Raw genomic sequence first — 22,925 nt, forward strand, 5'->3', positions numbered from 1 at the left:
GGGCTCAGCAGATCATTGCTCCTCTACGTGCAGGAGGCCTACTGCAGGACTGCTAGGAATGGCTTGGCTGACTATTGAGTTTTCAGTAGCGGGGAGAAATCAGCTGCAGTTAGTAGCATTAAGGGAAGGTAGTGCTGAATATTAAGTAGTAGACCTGGGACAGATGTCTATCAATTGAATGTACTAAAATGCACTACATGACCAAAAGTATGTGGACATCTGCTCGTCGAACATCTCATTCCAAAACCATGGGAATTAATATGGAGTTGGTCTCCCCTTTGCTGCTATAACAGCCTCCACTCTTCTGGGAAGGCTTTCCACTAGATGTTGGAACATTGCTGCAGGGACTTGCTTCCATTCAGTCACAAGCGCATAAGTGAGGTCGGGCACTGATGTTGGGGGATTAGACCTGGCTCTCAGTCGGCATTCCAATTCATCCTAAAGGTGTTCAATTGGGTTGAGGTCAGAGCTCTGTGCAGTCCTGTCAAGTTCTTCCACGCTGATCTCGACACGCCATTTCTGTATGGACCTAACTTTGTGTTCGGGGCCATTGTCATGCTGAAACAGGAAAGGGCCTTCCCTGAACTGTTGCCACAAAGTTGGAAGCACAGAATCGTCTAGAATGTCATTGTATACTGTAGCGTTAAGATTTCCCTTCACTGGAACTAAGGGGCCTAGCTCGAACCATGAAAAACAGCCCCAGACAAGTATTCCTCCTCTACCTTTACAGCTGACACTATGCATTGGGGCAGGTAGCATTCTCCTGGCATCCACCAAACCCAGATTTGTCCGTCGGACTGCCAGATGGTGAAACGTGATTCATCACTCCAGTGAACACGTTTCCACTGCTCCAGAGTCCAATGGCGGTGAGCTTTACACCACTCCAGCTGATGCTCGGCATTGCGCATGGTGATCTTAGGCTTGTGTGCGGCTGCTTGGCCATAGAAACCCATTTCATGAAGCTTCCGACTAATAATTATTGTGCTGACGTTGCTTCCAGAGGCAGTTTGGAACTCGGTAGTGAGTGTTGCAGATGATTTTTACGCACTACGCGCTTCAGCACTTGGCAGTCTTGTTCTGTGGGTTTATGTGGCCTACCACTTAGCAGCTGAGCCGTTGTTGCTCCTAGATGTTTCCACTTCACAACAACAGCACTTACAGTTGACCGGGGCAGCTCTAGCAAGGTAGAAATTTGACAAACTGACTTGTTGGAAAGGTGGCATCCTATGACTGTGCCACATTAAAAGTCACTGAGCTCTTCAGTAAGGCCATTCTACTGTCAATGTTTGTCTATGGAGATTGCATGGCTGTGTGCTCAATTTTATACACCTGGCAGCAACGGGTGTGGCTGAAATAGCTCAATCCACTAATTTGAAGGGGTGTCCATATAGTTTTGTATAAATAGTGTTCTAATCTTTGTTGCATGAGTATCACAGTATTCAGTGTCGTTGTGCTGATCAGGGTCTGGTGTTTCTAAATTGTGTGGCAGGGGTACAGTAGTGTTGAGTTCTATTGAATGTAGTGAGTGGTGTTGAACAGTGTTGAGTGGGATTGAAGTTTTCAGGAGGACTGCAATAAGACACAGGAGGGGGATGGCCCCAGAAGCCCACTGCATGCTGTTGCCACGGATACGCACGTCATAACCAGCCCTGCTCCAAATATGAATCAATCTTGCCGGCCAAGCTCAAAGAGTGAATCACCATCACACACACACTCGCACTCACCCGCCGGACTATCTGCATTGACCCTCTTAGTTTGCACTAACTCCTTTTTCTCATCACATACGCTGCTGCTACTTATTAATTTATGTTTTTGGGTAAGACTTTTGCCATTCTATTGCTTATGAGCTTTGTTATTTTTTACTTGTCACAATTTATTAAACTTATGGGTCGGTAATCAGCTGGGGACTCTCCAGATTTTATTGCTTTTAATATAACTGAAATAACTGTTTGATACATGGAACTAGTAAGCACTGAATTTAGTAACGTGTGTTGTCATTTGGGTAAATAGGGGCGCTACTTTCTCCCAAAATGTTAATTAGAATTCTATGGGAAAGCCGTCCATTCCTGGTGCTTTTCTCCCCGTGAATGTTTTAACAGTGTCTAATATTTATTTTTGGGTGATCTCGATTTGAAGTGATCTGCTGATAATTGCTTCAGGGTTGGTGAGTCTAAGAAGGCTGTAGGATCAGTCCCGCTGTTGTTTAATTCAGATTCATATCGATTTTCATAGAAGCTTTTAAAATTGCCATTAATCGCATTGTTGTTTCTAATTCATTTGAAAATTATAACTGGTTTGGCGTGTATTTGCTTTTTGAGGGCTGCAATATTTTTACCAGGTTTATTTGCCATTAAGTCGTGTGCTTTATTTGAGTTTAACCTGTAGTTGTTGTCTCTCTTGAAAGTAAAAGATCATACTCCTGCTTAAGTAAAAAAATATAGATTTTCTTCTTTACATTGTAATGATTTTTATTTGCTTTTTGTAAGAGACTGATTTATTTTTCTTTACTTTTAATTTCTAACTCATATTTAACTTTTGCCATGTATGAGATTATCATTCCCCTAATGTACGCCTTAAAATAGTACATTATCTGCCGTTGGTTTTTCTCTGTCCCCTATGTCTACATTTTTAATGTTCAAGGTTTACATTTTTTTCATTTACGGATGTAATAAATTTGGGGTCTTGAAGATGCGCTCTTTTCATTCTCTATATTCTGTCACATGACATAGTGTATTTTCTGTTGGTGTAATTAAGCGTGATACCGGAGACTGATCCGATGTCACTATGTCATGGATTTTTTAACCCAGTAAATTGTTGCGTGCATTTAAAAATAGTAATCTCCAGGTGTCCTGTAAATTATTTGTAAATGTGACATTTTTCATCATCTTTGGAGGCTCCTTGAGATTGCTTTAAATTGCTACTTCTGTCAATCTTATCGAATATATGATTTAGGTTGCCTGCTAAAATAATAGTTATTGCCTGGATTTGATCTACCGTAATATAGCTTGAATTCTATCTAAAAACACCAGATTTGCCCCTGTGGTATATACAGTGCATTCGGAAAGTATTCAGACCCCTTGACTTTTTCCACATTTTGTTACGTTACAGCCTTAATCTATAATGTATTATATATATAATTTTTTTTCTCATCAATACCCCATAATGACAAAGCGAAAACAGGTTTTTAGAATCTGCTTGCAAATTTATAATAAAAAATACCTGTTCAGACCCTTTGCTATGAGAAATTGAGCTCAGGTGCATCCTGTTTCCATCGATCATCCTTGAGATGTTTCTACAAGTTTATTGGAGTCCACATGGGGTAAATTCAATTGATTGGACATGATTTGGAAAGGCACACAACTGTCTATATAAGGTCCCACTGTTGACAGTGCATGTCCGATCAAAAACCAAGCCATGAGGTCAAGGGAATTGTGCGTAGAGCTCCGAGACAGGATTGTGTCGAGGCACAGATCTGGGGAAGGGTACCAAAACAATTCTGCAGCATTGAAGGTTCCCAAGAACACAGTAGCCTGCATCATTCATAAATGTAAGAAGTTTGGAACCACCAAGACTCTTCCTAAAGCTGGTCGCCCCGGCTAAACTGAGCAATCGGGGGAGAAGGTCAGGGAGGTGACCAAGAACCCGATGGTCACTCTGACAGAGCTCCAGAGTTCCTCTGTGGAGATGGGGGGAACCTTCCAGAAGGACAACCATCTCTGCAACACTCCACCAATCAGGCCTTTATTGTGGAGTGGCCAGACAAAATCCACTCCTCTGTAAAGGGCACATGACAGCCCACTTGGAGTTTCCAAAAGTCACCTAAAGACTCTCAGATCATGAGAAACAAGATTCTCTGGTCTGATGAAACCAAGATTGAATTCTTTGGCCTGAATGCCAAGTGTCTCGTCTGGAGGAAACCAGGCACCATTCCTACGGTGAAGCATGGTGGTGGCAGCATCATGCTGTGGGATGTATTTCAGCGACAGGGACTGGGAGATTAGCCAGGATTGAGGGAAAGATGAACAGAGAAAAGTACAGAGAGATCCATGATGAAAACAGAGCTTGAGAGGATCTGCAGAAAAGAGTGGGAGAAACTCCCCAAATACAGGTCTGCCAAGCTTGTAACATCATACCCAAGAAGACTCAAGGCTGTAACCACTGCCAAAGGTGCTTCAACAAAGTACTGAGTAAAGGGTCTACATTTCTAAAAAGCTTATGTCATTATGTTTTGTCATTATGAGGTATTGTGTGTCATTTGATGAAGGGGAAAAAAACGATTACAATGTGGAAAAAGTCAAGGGGTCTGAATACTTTCCGAATGCACTGTACAGTTAAATCGATGTGTATTTTTTAACATGTAAGGTACAATTCAACATTATAAAATGGGAGATACATAGTATGAACACATAGTTATTGTATACATTACATATATAGAGCGTGTGAGCATGTGGTCTGAGCAGACATTTAACAGAGAACACACAAAGCAAAGTACTTCTTTGTACTTTGAGGAACTGCGCCTTTTTAGGGCTTTTAAGCTCCTACTCCTCTCCTAATGTACCAACAGTCTGTGGATTATGTCATTGGAGAAAGACTGCCACTTAAGTACTGTGGTCAGTTTGTATTACCTTGTAAATTTAAAGGGAGAGTGGGTCCACCAAGAGACTGACATGAGATGAGTGGAGGCCCCACACATACTTCTGAGAAGTGTCTGATGCCCTCCCAGTCACCCTGTCCCAATCCCTCGGATAGAGCCCCTCTCCACCCTCACCAATAACGCCACTGAATCTTAGCTATAATGACAAACAGAATAATAAGGACTCAACATCCTCTCCTAATCTGTCCAGAACACTTATTCATTTTAAAGTAGGTCTTGCAAGTCAGATGACATTGTAGTATAGTTAAATCCTTCCTTCTCTCTCTCCCAAGCCAAACCCATCCCTCTCCACCTCCCCCTCCCAGATTGCACCCCCTTTACACCACCCAAGCCAAGTTTGCCCCAACCTCCCATCCTTACCCACCCTTGCCCATCCAAGCCAAGCTTGTCCCAAGCCAAGCTTGTAGCTTGATTAGGGCTTCATCGGTGCTTATGAACTCTATCCCCTGCGCTCCCCTCCACACCCACAGCACTGCAGGGAAGCTGAGGTAGGACTTGATCCTCTTTTCCTCCACTGACTGTCTAATCGGAATGTATTCCTTGAGTTTCTCATTCAACGTAGCAGACAGGTCCTAGACGAATTGAATGGACCGGCCGTCCTTTCTCCCTGTCCCTCAGAAAGTTTATTTTGGTCTGATAGTTCCACATCTCTCCTCCTCTAAACTTTTCCCTTCGCTTGTGGACTTCAGTGCAAAACACATCAGCTATCTGTGACCAGGCTAAAAAACTTTTCCAAGCCAAACCTTCATATCATAACCACTAACCGCTACACACAGCCTACAGTGGAGGAAAAAAGTATTTGATCCCCTGCTGATTTTGTACGTTTGCCCACTTACAAAGAAATGATCAGTCTATAATTTTAATGGTCGGTTTATTTGAACAGTGAGAGACAGAATAACAACAAAACAATCCAGAAAAACGCATGTCAAAAATGTTATAAAATGATTTGCATTTTAATGAGGGAAATAAGTATTTGACCCCTCTGAAAAACATGACTTAGTACTTGGTGGCAAAACCCTTGTTGGCAATCACAGAGGTCAGACGTTTCTTGTAGTTGGCCACCAGGTTTGCGCACATCTCAGGAGGGATTTTGTCCCACTCCTCTTTGCAGATCTTCAAGTCATTAAGGTTTCGAGGCTGACGTTTGGCAACTCGAACCTTCAGCTCCCTCCACAGATTTTCTATGGGATTAGGGTCTGGAGACTGGCTAGGCCACTCCAGGACCTTAATGTGCTTCTTCTTGAGCCACTCCTTTGTTGCCTTGGCCGTGTATTTTGGGTCATTGTCATGCTGGAATACCCATCCACGACCCATTTTCAATGCCCTGGCTGAGGGAAGGAGGTTCTCACCCAAGATTTGACAGTACATGGCCCCGTCAAATGATGCGGTGAAGTTGTCCTGTCCCCTTAGCAGAAAAACACCCCCAAAGCATAATGTTTCCACCTCCATGTTTGACGGTAGAGATGAGGTTCTTGGGGTCATAGGCAGCATTCCTCCTCCTCCAAACACGGCGAGTTGAGTTGATGCCAAAGAGCTCCATTTTGGTCTCATCTGACCACAACACTTTCACCAGTTGTCCTCTGAATCATTCAGATGTTCATTGGCAAACTTCAGACGGGCATGTATATGTATTCTTGAGCAGGGGGATCTTGCAGGCGCTGCAGTATTTCAGTCCTTCACGGCGTAGTGTGTTACCAATTGTTTTCTTGGTGTCAATGGTCCCAGCTGCCTTGAGATCATTGACAAGATCCTCCCGTGTAGTTCTGGGCTGATTCCTCATGATCATTGCAACCCCACGAGGTGAGATCTTGCATGGAGCCCCAGGCCGAGGGATATTGACAGTTCTTTTGTGTTTCTTCCATTTGCGAATAATTGCACCAAATGTTGTCACCTTCTCGCCTTGTGTAGGTCTACAATCTTGTCCCTGACATCTTTGGAGAGCTCTTTGGTCTTGGCCATGGTGGAGAGTTTGGAATCTGATTGATTGATTGCTTCTGTGAACATGTGTCTTTTTTACAGGTAACAAGCTGCAGGTAGGAGCACTCCCTTTAAGAGTGTGCTCCTAATCTCAGCTCGTTACCTGTATAAAAGACACCTGGGAGCCAGAAATCTTTCTGATTGAGAGGGGGTCAAATATTTATTTCCCTCATTAAAATGCAAATCAATTTATAAAATTTTTGACGTGTTTTTCTGGATATTTTTGTTGTTATTCTGTCTCTCACTGTTCAAATAAACCTGCCATTAAAATTATAGACTGATCATTTCTTTATCAGTGGGCAAACATACAAAATCAGCAGGGGATCAAATACTTTTTTCCGCCACTGTACATCATTAATGTCACCATATTAGCTAACGTCATAGCTAGTCAACATAGCTACTAGAACTAACACGTAAGTAAACCCGCTACAATCATGCAGTACAGTGTACAGGCAGCAAGCAGTTTAGCAGTTACACTAGCTCTAGTACTTCATTTTTAAAGAAACTAATTATTTATTCAAAACTGTTCAACTGTTGTGTTTCTCTTTGAGTCAACTACTCACCACATTTTATGCACTGCAGTGCTAGCTAGCTGTAGCTTATTCTTTCAGTACTAGATTAATTCTCTGATCCTTTGATAGGGTGGACAATATGTCAGTTCATGCTGCAAGAGCACTGATAGGTTGGAGGATGTCCTCCAGGAGGTTGTTATAATTACTGTGTAAGTCTATGGAAGGGGTTGAGAACCATGAGCCTCCTAGGTTTTGTATTGAAGTCAATGTACCCGGAGGAGGACGGAAACTATCTGTCCTCCGGCTACACCATGGTGCTACCCTACAAAGTGCTGTTGAGGCTACTGTTGATATTTATTTCAAAACAGTGTGTTTTAATCAATTATTTGGTGGCGTGAATATATTTAGTATAGTTTTATCTAAAAAGGATAACTTTTTAAATGTTTCATTATTTATTTTAAATGAAATTCACTGAGGATGGTCCTCCCCTTCCTACTCTGAGGAGCCTCCACTGCTGTGTATACAGCCAAGTTATCGTTACTCATTGTGTATTTATTCCTCCTGTTATTATTTATATACAGTGGGGATAAAAGTATTTGATCCCCTGCTGATTTTGTACGTTTGCCCACTTACAAAGAAATGATCAGTCTATAATTTTAATAGTAGGTTTATTTGAACAGTGAGAAATTGCATTAAAATGCAAATCAATTTATAACATTTTTGACATGCGTTTTTCTGGATATTTTTGTTGTTTTTCTGTCTCTCACTGTTGAATTAAACCTACCAGTAAAATTATAGACTGATCCTTTCTTTATAAGTGGCAAACGTACAAAATCAGCAGGGGATCAAATACTTTTTTCCCCCACTGTATGTTTTTCTCTTTGCAATGTTGGGAAGGGCCTGTAAGTAAGCATTTCACTGTTAATCTACACCTGTTGGTTACGAAGCATGTAACAAATCACATTTGATTTCACGCACACTATCGTGCACGCACACACACACCTTCATGTTCACACTCACACCACACATTCATACGCGCATACAATCACATGCAGACACACATATGATCAGTGGAGTTAGATAGAGGTGAGGCAAGTTGGTAAGGAAGGGCCATGGCTAGAAAGTGATTACCAGGAGATGTGGAATGAAGACACCTAGGTTGTGTAACATCTTTGTGTGAGGTGTGGAGCAGCTGCTGTTCTCTCACATGTTGTGTCTGTCCAAGACAGTTGATGGTTTCAACACCAGGAACAAAATGCATGCCGATCCCGCCTTACTGTTCCAGTTATCAACCTGATGGTGATTAGGGTATTGTTTTTGGCTCGATACTCGCCCTCCACTCCGCCACTCCTCCATTCCCAGGCAGATGGAAACTAGCCCTCCACTCCGCCACTCCTCCATTCCCAGGCAGATGGAAACTAGCCCTCCACTCCGCCACTCCTCCATTCCCAGGCAGATGGAAACTAGCCCTCCACTCCGCCACTCCTCCATTCCCAGGCAGATGGAAACTAGCCCTCCACTCCGCCATTCCCAGGCAGATGGAAACTAGCCCTCCACTCCGCCACTCCTCCATTCCCAGGCAGATGGAAACTAGCCCTCCACTCCGCCACTCCTCCATTCCCAGGCAGATGGAAACTAGCCCTCCACTCCGCCACTCCTCCATTCCCAGGCAGATGGAAAATTCAAATAAGAATCTGTGTCATCTCTGGTTCTGCCACTCTGATAGTTTTCCAATAACAAACCAGGGGACAACTGTTGGGTGACTCCCATAAAAGTCTGAGAAGATACAACTTTTTTTTAGGTTGTTGTGAGGACACAGTGTCTCTTTATCTATCGCGGTTAAAGGACAATTCCACCCAAAAACTATCTTTTGGTATTTGTTTCATTAGTCCGTTGTTGATATAGGCCTAAAATGTGTTGCATGTCAGCCATCAAGTTTTAAAGATGTATAACTTTCAAAATACTGAAATATTTTGCATTGTATGATGCTGCGCCTCGGTGAGAGGGAAAACGGTTAAAGTTGAACTTGGAAGTTGAAATTAATTTGTTTGTATTACTTGCACTTTGCTAGTAGCATTGTTTAGCCTGTCGCTGTTAAATAGGATGAATCTTTTAACAATCTCATCCATTCACATCCTAACTGTATATTCACTGAGTGTACAAACATTAAGAACACCTTCCTAATATTGCATTGCACCCCCCTCCCCTTTTGCCCTCAGAACAGCCTCAATTCGTCAGGGCATGTAGTCCACAAGGTGTCGAAAGCGTTCCACAGGGATGCTGTCCCATGTTGACTCCAATGCTTCCCAGAGTTGTGTCAAGTTGACTGGATGCGCTTTGGGTGGTGGACCATTCTTGGTACACATGGGAAACTGTTGTTGCCTGAAAAAATCCAGCAGCATTGCAGTTCTTGACACAAACCGATGCGCCTGACACCTACTACCATACCCCATTCAAAGGCACTTAAATATTTTGTCTTGCCCATTCACCCTCTGAATGGCACACATGCACAATCCATGTCTCCAATTGTCTCAGACTGACCAGGTGAATCCAGGTAAAAGCTATGATCCCTTATTGGATTTTAAGCCCTATGTCATGGGAAAGAGCTGGTGTTAATGTTTTGTACACCTGCCCTTGCACTGTAGGACTAATTCACTAATCAACCTTAACCCACCACTCAATGCTGTTGATCCCACTAACTATACTAAGCACCACTGTCTACCAGCAACTGGGACCTACTTTCTACTTTTGGGGGATGTTTTACATGTAGATATGATTTGAATATATTATTTATAATCATATATGCTTTATATATCATTTGTTTTATTATGATTTCACCATTGTCCTTTATGTTGCTGCTCATTTTATTTATTTGATCTGTGTTTTTCTTCAGGCTTTGTGTTATTTCATAATGTTCCAGTGGAGGTGGTTGGGCGCTAGCAGAGACGGACTCACAAACACAGACAGACAATCAGACAGACAAAAACAACAAGTGGAACAGACAACTAGCAGGATGGTGTCATGTAAATACAGTGTGGTGGTTGAGGTGTACACTGCACAGTAAAGGTGAGCTATAGGCCCAGTAGAGGAGCCGGCCATCCAATCAGCAGGAGGTCTGGTGGTGAGACCCTGAAAGCCTCTCTGTAGATGAATAATGCAGAGCAGAGGGGCTGAGATAAGACAGACATTAACCTACATCTGGCCCACATTCTCCCCCCCCCCACACACACACACACACACAGACACACACATGCACAAACAAAACAAACACACACACTGTCCTCCCCCAACACACACACCAGCAAATCCAGACTCTATACTAGATAACACTAGGCTCTCTCCTCCAGCACCACTTTCATCACCATCTACAGAGGAGTCTGTCCAAGGAATTTAGAGTGGGTTAATGGGGTAGGTGTTCAGGTAAGGCCATAGTGAGATATATGTTAGTGCCCAGACATACTCGACCTAACTCTGTCTCAGCACTGTGCTGAGATCTCATGTATTAAACACACACCTCTGGAAGGCTGTGTTAAATTAATCATCACAGTATAATTCCCCCAGCACACCAACTCTGCGTCAGACAGACATATACACACAACACACACACACACATACATACACACACATACTTTGTACATGCAGATACTACTTAACACATTTACAAATATAGAAAAGACGCACAATCACACATGCATCTCCACATGCTAACACGTGAACTTACACAATACTTTCAATTTACACAAATAGGTCAAATGCACGCAACACACACACACACACACACACACACAATACACACACACACACACACACACTCATTAAAGCGGCAGTTCAAATGTAGGTCAGGTTTGATGTATTTAATTGATGATCTTACACAGGGTCACTGTTGAGACACATTTATCAGACAGCTTCCATGATATACAGATACACACGGTTACACTTCCATAGGAAAATAAAACACAGGTTTTCATAAACCGTTAACCTTCTGTTACCAGGACATATAGTATATCAACATGTTTTGCACATATTTGTACTTATTTCAGTGCTATATATTTTTTAAGAGAAATTAGATAGTCATTCTAACAATGAGAAAAATAAATACTGTATTAACATTTATTAAACTGGAAGTGCATCTTAAAGGTCTAATGCAGATGTTTTTATCTCGATATCAAATCATTTTTTGGGTAACAATTAAGTACCTTACTATAATTGTTTTCAATTAAAATGTTCAAAAAGAAACAAAAATATCTTCTTAGCAAAGAGCAATTTCTCAAGCAAGAATTTTGTTAGGACTGTCTGGGGGGGGATCTGAGTGGGGAGGGGAAAACTGAAAACTAGCTGTTATTGGCAGAGGTTTTAAACGCTCTTTCTTATTGGTCTATTAACAAATTTCCCGTTTGGTGATGTCACCAGGCAGACCAAAACTCCATCCCACCAAAACAGGCAGAAATTTCAGACGGTGTTTTCATACAGCTCTTACACTATCATCATTTTCACAATTTCACAGTATTATTCCCTCATAGTGTGGAAATACCGTACCAGTCAAAGGTTTGGACACGCCTACCCATTCAATGGTTTTTATTTATTTGTACTATTTTCTACATTGTAGAATAATAGTGAAGACATCAAAACTATGAAATAAATTCTAAATAAATCACAGAAAGAGTAGGTGAACAGATGATCTCTGCATGTGCGGTTCCCACTGGGAAGCATGGAGGAGAACGTGTGAGGGGGTGCTTTGCTGGTGTGGGGGTGCTTTGCCAGTGACACAGTCTGTGATTTATTTAGAATTCAAGGCACACTTAACCAGCATGGCTAACACAGCATTCTGCAGCCATACGCCATCCCATCTGGTTTGTGCTTAGTGGTACTATAATTTGTTTTTCAACAGGACAATGACCCAAAACACACATCCAGACATTAAGGGCTATTTGACCAAGAAGGAGAGTGTTGGAGTGCTGCGTCAGATGACCGGGCCTCCACAATCACCCGACCTCAACCCAATTGAGATGGTTTGGGATGAGTTGGACCGCAGAGTGAAGGAAAAGCAGCCAACAAGTACTCAGCATATGTGGAAACTCCTTCAAGACTGTTGGAAAAGCATTCCTCATGAAGCTGGTTGAGAGAATGCGAAGAGTGTGCAAAGCTGCCATCAAGGCAAAGGGTGGCTACTTTGAAGAATCTGAAATATAAAATATATTTTAACACTTTTTTGGTTACTACATGATTCTATCGACAAAGATCAGTGGGAAAAAGTTGTGATGGACTACTTTCTGCACACAGTCAGTGTGAACCGCAGTGACTTGACAAAACAGGCCAAACAAGCGTTCATCCATGTATACGGGTAAGAGTCTAGCTACATTTTCAGATATTATACAGTGCATTCGAGACTCTTCCTAGAGCTCGCCGCCCGGACAAACTGAGAAATCGGGGGAGAAGGGCCTTGGTCAGGGAGGTGACCAAGAACCCGATGGTCACTCTGACAGAGCTCCAGAGTTCCTCTGTAGAGATGGGAGAACCTTCCAGAAGGACAACCATCTCTACAGCACTCCATCAATCAGGCCTTTATGGTAGAGTGGCCAGACAGAAGCCACTCCTTTATAAAAGGCACATGACAGCCCGCTTGGAGTTTGCCAAAAGGCACCTAAATGAGTCTCAGACCATGAGAAACAAGATTCTCTGGTCTGATGAAACCAAGATTGAACTCTTTGGCCTGAATGCCAAGCGTCACGTCTGGAGGAAACCAGGCACCGCTCATCACCTGACCAATCCATCCCTACGGTGAATGGTGATGGCACCTTGAGTGGCCCAGCCAGAGGCCAGACTTGAACCCAATCAAACATCTCTGGAGAGACCTGAAAATAGCTGTGCAGCAACGCTCCCCATACAACCTGACAGAGTGTGAGAGGATCTGCAGAGAAGAATGGGAGAAACTCCCTAAATACAGGTGTGCCAAGCTTTTGGCGTCATGCCAAAGAAGACTCAAGGCTGTAATTGCTGCCAATGGTGCTTCAACAAAGTACTGAGTAAAGGTGTCTAAAGAGTGATATTTCAGGTTTTTTTTCCTAAATTTGCAAACATTTCTAAAAACCTTTTTTTGCTTTGTCATTATGGGGTATTGTGTGTAGATTGATGAGGGGGAAAACAATTTACTTCATTTTAGAATAAGGCTGTAAAGCAAGAAAATATGGAAATATTCAAGGGGTCTGAATACTTTCCGAATGCACTGTATGTTTCTAATTTTGTCAAAGTCATTTTCATTGCAAGTTAAAAAATACTGTTAGCTAGCTAGCGAACTCTAGCTTGATGGCTCGCTAGCTAACGTTACATGCAATATTCCCTCCATTTTTTTCCGTCACAGGGAAAATTTCAGGTCTTCTGAGATCAAACTTGAACGTTGTAAAAATTCGGTGCAACTTCCAGCGTGTTTACTGTGAACAGTAAGGCTGTATCCGCTTTAAGTTACATTTTTAACAGTGGCCATATAGGCTATTGTGGCTATTTGATCATAATGTAGGCCTACCAGAGTGGCCTATCATCAAAAACAATTCCCAAAAATGCATCCCATAACATTTTAATGTGGAAATAGCAGCCAATGTGTGGTGTTTAATGTAGGTCTACAATTCATGAAACTTTTGAAAAAATTATATATGTAGTGCTTGACATTAACCTGTTTATCCACTTGTCTTTCAAACAAGGAGGTGACTGAACATGTTGTTGTGTTGTTTGAATCAAGAAACCACTACAAAATAAAATACGTTATTATTCCCATACCATTATTACAGAGAATCAGATAAATTATGCTACCCTCTGCCTATTGGCTACTTAGCTTATTCAAGCCTGTTGCATTGAAAGTGCCTAATATTGCGTTGATTCGATCACAATTGCCACAGTAAAGGGAAACATTGATCGTTTTAACAGGGAAAACTCTAGAACAGTGGTCACCAACCTTTTCTGGGTGAAAAACTTTGAGTCAAAATGCAAGCCGAGATCTAAAGCTCAACATTAACCAATAAAAAACAGTTCTGTAGCAATGAGGTTTGTGCAGTAAGCTATAGGCCAAATACATTATCACCGCATTTTGGCTTTGCTTGAATTTTTATAGGCTGTATGATCACACCGGTAGTAGATGCGTTGTTGTATTACTTGTGAAACACAGCTGAGTGAGCATACATTTAAATAGCTTTTTATTTTAATTTTAATGGACTGATGGAGCCTGCATCTGATGGTCAGTCTCAGCAGAGGGAGAGAGCAGCAGACTTAGGGTCCGCCTCTCAACATCCCTAGGCTCTCCCTTTCCTCCACTGACCAAAAAGGGACACCATCTTCCAGCTGGCAAAATTCGAGTCGCAGCGAATTATTTCTACCTCATGCACAAATTCATGTTGTTACTCCTATGAACAAGGAAAGTGAAATATTCCTCGATATTAAAAAAGCCACCAATAATAATAACAACGCAAGCCTATAGATACACTTTCCTACTCATTCATTACTTATGAAAGTGTTGAATACAAAGTGTTGACAGTGCTGAGTAAGAACTTAAGCAGCAGCTCTTTGCTGTATTGGTTGACAGTCCTGGTTTTAAACGTTTTGAAATGTCACAGTATCAACTTTACTGTAGCTTTCTTTTATGCTGCTACCTTACTGCAGACACAGTCATCTGATCAATCCGATTGGCCAGCAGTAGGCCTATAGTGCACATAATTTGCTCCCTGGGCCCGCCGGGAAGAGTTTGTACCTTCAGACAAATGTAATGGTTCAAAATGGCAGTGGTGTAAAGTACTTAAGTTAAAGTACTTTAAAGTACTACTTACGTAGTATTTTGGGGTATCTGTACTTTATTTGACTATTTATATTTTTGCCTACTTTTACCTTTACTTCACTACATTCCTAAAGAAAAGTATGTACTTTTTACTCCAAACATTTTGCCTGACACCTAAAAGTACTAGTTACATTTTGAATGCTTAGCAGGACAGGAAAAAGTCCAATCCACACACTTATCAAGAGAACGTCCCTGGTCATCCCTACTGCCTCTGATCTGGTGAACTCACTAAACATAAATGCTTTCTTAGTAAATTATGTCTGAGTGTTGGAGTTGCCCCTAGCTGTCAAAAAAAGTAATAAAAAAGGAAATTGTGCCATCTGGTTTGTTAAATATAAGAAATGTGATGTATAGCATTTACTTTTACTTTGTATTTTTACTCAAGTATGACAATTGAGTACTTTTTCCACCTCTGTACTTAAGTACATTTAAAATATTTTACTCAAATAGTATTTTAGTATGTTACTTTCACTTTTACTTGAGTCATTTTATATTAAGGTATATTTACTTTTACTCAAGTATGACAATTGAGTATTTTTTCCACCTTTGCAAAATGGCAACAGTTCGCCTACCGGCACACAGGGCAGCGGAATCGGGTGCACCTACCACCAACAGCCCGAGAAGAATAAGAAAAAACTTAAGGCTTTTCAATAGTTTTTTTTTTTTACAGAAATGTTTGGCAATAGACTAGGAATACATTGGACCGGTTGGTGACCATTGCTCTAGAAAGTTGAGTGAAGTTCAATCTCGTGCTTCTCTGTGTGAGCTGATATTTCTGGGTAGCGGTCCAGGGGGAGCTGCACAGCAGTCTCGGGGCTACTGTGAGAAGCTTAGAGGGAACATTGGTTATGTGCATGATCTGTGTAGTAATATTATTCGTATCTCAGAAAGTCATTTGTATTGCTAGTTATAGCCTAATGTTAGCTCGCTAGCTAACATTGAACCTAGTTGGTTAGATTTAGCTACCTGCAGATTCATACAACAGCAGTTCATGCCTGGTGGCTAGCTATGACAATCCGTTTGTAATATAGCTATGGGTTTGGATTAATGTTCATTGTTTAGCTTCGTCAAATGATTCCATGGGGGTGATTACGGCCATCTATTGTACTTCATGAACATGTGTACATGTCTAGACAATAGTAACCCATCCACTAATCTAGATGTGGCTGGGGGTTATAGCATTTCTTTCACATGACCCATTCATTTAGACAAGTGTGTCTGGGTAAGCGTCATCTAATATTTATACAATATTTCTATCCGGACACGTTCTATTTTTGATATTTCTACTATGCAAATATGTAAGTTACCATTTAACTGTACCACTTACACCTTCTGTATCCTGTGCATGTGACAAATAAACTTAGATTTTATTTGATATATTGTGTGTTTACCAGAGACGGTAATGTGAAGAACAACATGACCTGCACCAAAGTCAGATTAGGATATAGGCCAAGGATGAGATAAAGTGTATTTTTACTACTAATTTTTGCTACTACTTTCACCACTTTTAGTCTTAATCTTTGGTTGTTTACTACACTACCTTACTCACTCTGTTTAGCACATGGCCTCACATGTGAATCCTTAAAGAGATGGGTGGAGCTAAGGCTTAAGAGGGTGTGAATGATGCTGAATGGGTGTAGACAAAGAAATACATTCAAGGGCCATTTTCTCAAAAGTGGGGTTACAAGTTTATCAACTTTCAAAGTAGAATTACTTTCCCATTCTTCCTTAACCTTTCTGGGAAGGGGGTTCCGCTAGCGGAACACCTGGCCGACAGCCAGTGAAATTGCAGGGCGCCAAATTCAAACAACAGAAATCTCATAATTAAAATTCCTCAAACATACAAGTATTAATCATCATTTTAAAGATAAACTTCTCGTTAATCCAACCACAGTGTCCGATTTCAAAAAGGCTTTACGGTGAAAGCATGCGATTATGTTAGGTCAGCGCCTAGCCACAAAAACCATACAGCCATTTTCCAAAGAAGGAGAGGTGTCACAAAAGTCAGAAATAGCGTTAAAATTAATCACTAACCTTTGATGATCTTCATCTGGTGGCACTCCCAGGACTCCATGTTAGACAATAAATGTTTGTTTTGTTCGATAAAGTTAATCTTTATGTCCAAAAACCTCATTTGAAATTGGTGTATTATGTTCAGAAATGCATTGTCTCAAACAAACATCCGGTGAAAATGTAGAGAGCCACAACAAATTACAGAAATACTCATCATAAACATTGATATAAGATACAAGTGTTATACATACGATTAAAGATACACTTCTTGTTAATCCAGCCGCTGTGTCCGATTTCAAAAAGGCTTTACGGCGAAAGCACACCATGCGATTATGTTAGATCAGCGCCTAGACACAAAAACCATACAGCCATTTTCCAACCAAGGAGAGGTGTCACAAAAGTCAGAAATAGCATTAAAATTAATCACTTACCTTTGATGATCTTCATCTGATGGCACTCCCAGGTCTCCATGTTAGACAATAAATGTTCATTTTGTTCGATAAAGTTCCTCTTTATGTCCAAATACCTCCTTTTTGTTTGCGCATTTAGCCCAGTAATCCAAATGCACAAAGCGCAGGCACAAAGTCTAGACGAAAAGTCAAAAAAGTTCCATATGAGTTTGTAGAAACATGTCAAACGATGTTTCTAATCAATCCTTAGGGTGTTTTTATCATAAATATTCAATAATGTTTCAACCGGACAATACTGTTTTCATTAGAAAGGAAAGGGAACGGAGCTCGCGCTCACGGCCACGCACGAGACTAAACTAAAGGCTTTCACCAGGGCCATCTGCTTAGAGTGCTCTTATTCACTCCCCTTTCACAATAGAAGCCTGAAACAACTTCTGAAGATTGTTGACATCTAGTGGAAGCCTTAGGAAGTGCAATCACCCCACAGACACTGGATATTCGATAGGCATTCACTTGAAAACTACAAACCTCAGAATTCCCACTTCCTGGTTGGATTTTTCTCAGGTTTTCGCCTGCCATATGAGTTTTGTTATACTCACAGACATTATTTTAACGGTTTTGGAAACTTTATAGTGTTTTCTATCCAATCTACTAATTATATGCATATTCTAGCTTCTGGGCCTGAGTAACAGGCAGTTTACTCTGGGCACGCTTTTCATCCAAACGATGATGGGTGGGGCTAAGGCTTAAGAGGGTGTGAATGATGCTGAATGGGTGTAGACAAAGAAATACATTCAAGGGCCATTTTCTCAAAAGTGGGGTTACAAGTTTATCAACTTTCAAAGCAGAATTACTTTCCCATACTTTCCCGATATGCAATATAAAATATGTTTTTATAGGCTACTTGCTGGAATATCCAGAGCCAAGAGCCTCTTGTAAGTGTGTTATGTGGTTGTTGTGCTATACGTGATGGATTGATTGCTGTAGTGTTTTTACGTCATATCCAAGAGGCATACAGTTACAGTAAACTATGATATAGGCCCTCATGTGAACCATTCCAATTTTTGAGCCTGTTTCTTATGCTGAGGTCTATAAAGCACTAAAGGCAATGGACACTAAAAAGTATGCAGGTCCAGACAACCTGGACCCCTACCTCTTAAAGGTAGAAGCTGGTATTATTACTGAACCTGTGGCTCACATTTTTAACTTGAGTCTCTTGACCAATTCCATACCCAGCATTTGGAAATCAGCTTATGTCCTCCCGCTGCTAAAGGGTGGAGATCCCTCAGATGCTAATAACTATCGTCTCCAAACTCCCTATCCTGGGCCAAAGTCTATGAATCCCTAGTGAACTCACAGTTAAAAAGCTCTTAATTGAAAAGAACATACTGAGTGGGGTTCAGTCTGGCTTTAAATCGGGGCACAGCACCACAACTGCAGCTATGGCAGCGGCAAACGACATCATTAATGCACTTGATTATAAGCAACGTTGTGTTGCTCTGTTTGCTGTGTAAATACTTGTTTTAGGCTGGATCATGTTGTTGTATTGTATTGTTGTATGTTTTAATTCTGTAATTTATTGATTGTTGCTGCCTTCTTGGCCAGGGGTCTCCCTCGAAAAAGGGACTCTGGGTGTCAATGGTCTTTTCCTGGTTAAATAAAGGTTTTTTTTTTAAAATACAAAAATATTGAGGCTCACTCGTTGACAATAAACACAAATGGAACTGTATATAGGTAGTCACTAAAGTGAATGCATTTTTCTCGTGTCCTCCCTCGCTATCCTTCCTCCCCCTCGCTGGAGTGTGTTTGGGTTTTGTAGAAGCCCATCCACACACTCTGTCCACACACAGGCCATGAGCGCTGCACGGACATGACAGACACACACACACACACACACACATACACACACACACACACACACACACACACACACACACACACACACACACACACACACACACACACACACACACAGTGGCTGAAAGAGTGCAATTCAAAGCCCTCAATGACACTCAGACTGGATTGTCAAAATGTCATCAATCCACACCTATGTGTGTATTAATGTGACCATTAAACATGCAACACATCAGGGAACCTACAGAGTGCACCACCACACTTGCAGCCATTCATTTACAAGACAAACAATCGATGGCAAACAGTATTGGGAGGAAACTTATGTTTTTTGCCTGTCTCTCTTTCTCTTCCCTTTTCATTATTCGTCCTCCACTCTGCTCCATTTTCTCTTCCTTTTCCTTCTCTCTCGTCACCTTTGCTCGTATTGAGTGGGAGGAGGTGAGCTGGTTTCCTAGTGGCATATGAGAAGGTGAATGTGGTTTGTTTATTAAAAATAGAAAAGCACTGACAGAGAAAGAGAGAGAGAGAGAGAAATCTCTATTTTTAAATGGAGGGGGCGTTTGGTTAGGAATCTGATATGCTGTTGCCTGCTGCTAGGCCCTGTTCTGTCAGGTAGAGAGAGGGCTGGATTCAGAGCAAGTCATTTCATTGCAGTGTAAATTAAATTGTATCCTTCCTTCTATCTCCATTAGTCTTCATCCCTTAATCCTTCTCTCTCTCCCCCTATTCAATTCATTCATTTGTCCATCAACCCCCTCCTCATCTCCTTTCTCGATCTCTCCCACCTCCCCCTCTCCTCTCATTCCTACGTATGCTTTTTTTGTCTCCTCCTCCTATCCCTCCACCCTTAATATCCTTAGTGTACATGAGATCGATAGATCACTTCCTGTGTTCAGCGGAGTTAGAGCTGGATTTAGAGAGCAACATGCTCGGGTTACCCTGCTGGAGGGCCCCGGGGTGGCTGATTTGGGGGGGGGGGGTCAGGGGACCAGAGGGGTGACAGTGACAGGACACTTTACTGGTCACTCTACATCACTGCAGGTTAGCACTGAGCATGTCTGAAGTGGACGAGGAACACAAGTTCCTCCTGGGTTCAATCTCAGCATCTCCCCTCATTTTGACAACACTGATAGACATGATGCCATTTTAAACCGTTTACTACACTCCACATGTCCATAACCCCAACAGCCCTTAAACCCCATGTTCAATAAATGTTCTGCTGCTGTCAGTCTGTGTGTCTAAGGAAGAACGCCCTGCAAGCCAGAGGAGATCAATCTAGTCAGCCTGGTCACTGGTGATACAAGTCAGTATTCAATGTCCATCCATGTCTGAGGATGTCAGGAAATGATGTGGAAACAGGCCACTAGGGGCATCAGTGAGCAGTGTTACCTTCAAATAGGTTTCGTAAGCATCTGCTTCTGATTCCAAAGGTCGCAAGTTCAAATCCAGCAATAAAAAGCTGTTTTTGAGATTTTTGTTTAAAGCCTATGCCAAACCTTAACCGTTACCTTAACCAATTAGAGTTAATGCTTAACCTTAAGAATTAGGAGCTAACGCCTGAACTTAACCCTAACCTTAAAAATGTGGAGCTGGTGTCTAAACCTAACCTTAAACACTTTGAAATTTGACAAAGTCCAGCCAGCCCACTCCAGCAGCGCTCTGTCTGTTTAATGGTGTTAGGTCAGGACCTGACCCCACTTAAGCTTTTACCTACACCCCCCAGCCCCAAACGACTCCCCGCGGCCCACCGACCTGCTCTGTGCCCCCCTCCCCTCCCTTCTCCTGGCTAAATAGCATTTATAATGATCTGACCCTGGACCTCACGTTAAAAGTGAGCATCTCCCCCACACACACACACACACACACACTCACTTACAGACAATAACCTGCTTGGGATGCTGTGTGTGTGTGTGTGTTTTTTAAGCACATGCCCACTCTAATGTCATGGCTGAAAATTCGCTAATTACTGTAGTATCTGGTGTTTGATTGAGATACAGAACGAGGAGAAGTTCATTACTCTCAGGTTTTGTCAGGCCTAGAGTGTGTTTCTGTGGGGTTCAGAGAGGCGTGTATGTGGGCCACCAGACGTCACCGTCTCTGGTAAGTCACGTACATCCCCTAACTGCCTGTCGTCTACCAGGCCGTCTGCACTGCAGGTCAACCTGATTAGACCAGCCGTGCTCGGAAGATCACTTCTCTCAGTCAGAGAAAATCCATACATAAGTCTCTTTTTACACTGCCCCAGAACATTGGGGTCCAGTCAGATCCAAGATGGACGCCTCTCCAGTCTCAACAATGCATTGAAGTGCAGCCACTACTGTACAATGCGGTAGCGTCACGGCTCTTCCTGAGGACGGCGGTGGAGAGGGAGGCATAATGACGGCACATAATTTGAGCGCCCACAGGGGAGAGAGAAGCCTGTTTGCGGAGAAACCACTCAACACATTAGCGGTGGAGAATGAAAGAGCTCCTCTGTAGAGCGCTATAGTGTCCTCGCTCCGCTTGAACCTCAAGTAGCAGAGAGAAGCCACGGCAGCCCAGTAAAGAAAGGCTGGACGAAAGAGATCCGGTGTAATGAGATTGTAAAGTTTAGTTGGAATTCTCAAACCACCAGGAGGTAAGGCTCACCTTTAGTCATAAACTAAGACCCCTATAGAGGTTTTCCTGGTCAGATGTCGTGGTGAGGAAAAACTCCTGGCCCTAGTCAATATGAATTAGGGTAAATCATCCCACTATGGGACAGTTAACTTGCTAACCACTGCTCCACTAGGCTTAACCTTCGTGACGGAGATCAGAACTACCTCGTTATTACCTTGGTAAGGGTCGCAACAGTACTTTTCATGAGTGCTGCTGTCATGTGTCAGGTGTTTTGCCGCTTCCTTCCAACACAATGCATCTACTATTTTCAACGGACCTGTGCTTTGACTTGTAGGAACATACCAGTCATGTTTCACCACAATCCGATGATCAGGGTGCACGCATGGAAGCATACACCCACACTATCACACATACACATACTAGCACGCAGACATACAAACACACAAACACACAGACACACAGACACACAGACACACAGACACACACACACACACACACACACACACACACACACACACACACACACACACACACACACACACACACACACACACACACACACACACCCTTATAAGACTGCTGAGAGACAATCCCTCTTTGTTTCTCTGTCCTTTTCCACTGCCTCCTCCTTCTTAGGAATGCACCACTGCCATGACTCTACTGCTCCAAAAACAACACTGTGGTGTGTGCGTGCGTGTGCATGAGTGTAGGCGCGTGTGGGGGCGCGTGTATGTGTTCCGTGTTTAGAGATTGAGACTGTGTGTATGAGAATAAGAGCTTAATTGTTTATTTTGGGATGGTAGCGGAAACCAGAGAAGAAACAGAGTTTGGTCCACAGAGAAACGATGGACGACAAAGGAGTGAGCACAGGCTCAGCGTCGGACCATCGTTCCCTCTCCCCATTCACAAAGCACTCTATCAACGCACTTTCTCTCACCACGACCCCAAACTACTGTTGTACGTTCGTTGCCCCTGAGGGGATACACACATGCAATTTGAATACATTTTTTGGAAAATAGGTTTGGTCCTCAACTTCCAGTAGTTTAAAGAAGTCATTCGCAATTGCCAAATTCATTTTTACACTTTCA

General features: G+C 42.2%; 1 protein-coding gene across 2 annotated transcripts in view; it reads left to right on the forward strand.

The window, feature by feature from the left end:
* The window catches only part of LOC115199819 (BDNF/NT-3 growth factors receptor), a 90,471-nt gene that overhangs the window by 24,151 nt on the left and 43,395 nt on the right, over positions 1 to 22,925 (forward strand). The gene's annotated exons all lie outside the window — the stretch shown is intronic.

The sequence above is a fragment of the Salmo trutta genome, chromosome 9, assembly GCF_901001165.1.
Source record: "Salmo trutta chromosome 9, fSalTru1.1, whole genome shotgun sequence".
Classification (NCBI taxonomy): Eukaryota; Metazoa; Chordata; class Actinopteri; order Salmoniformes; family Salmonidae; genus Salmo; species Salmo trutta.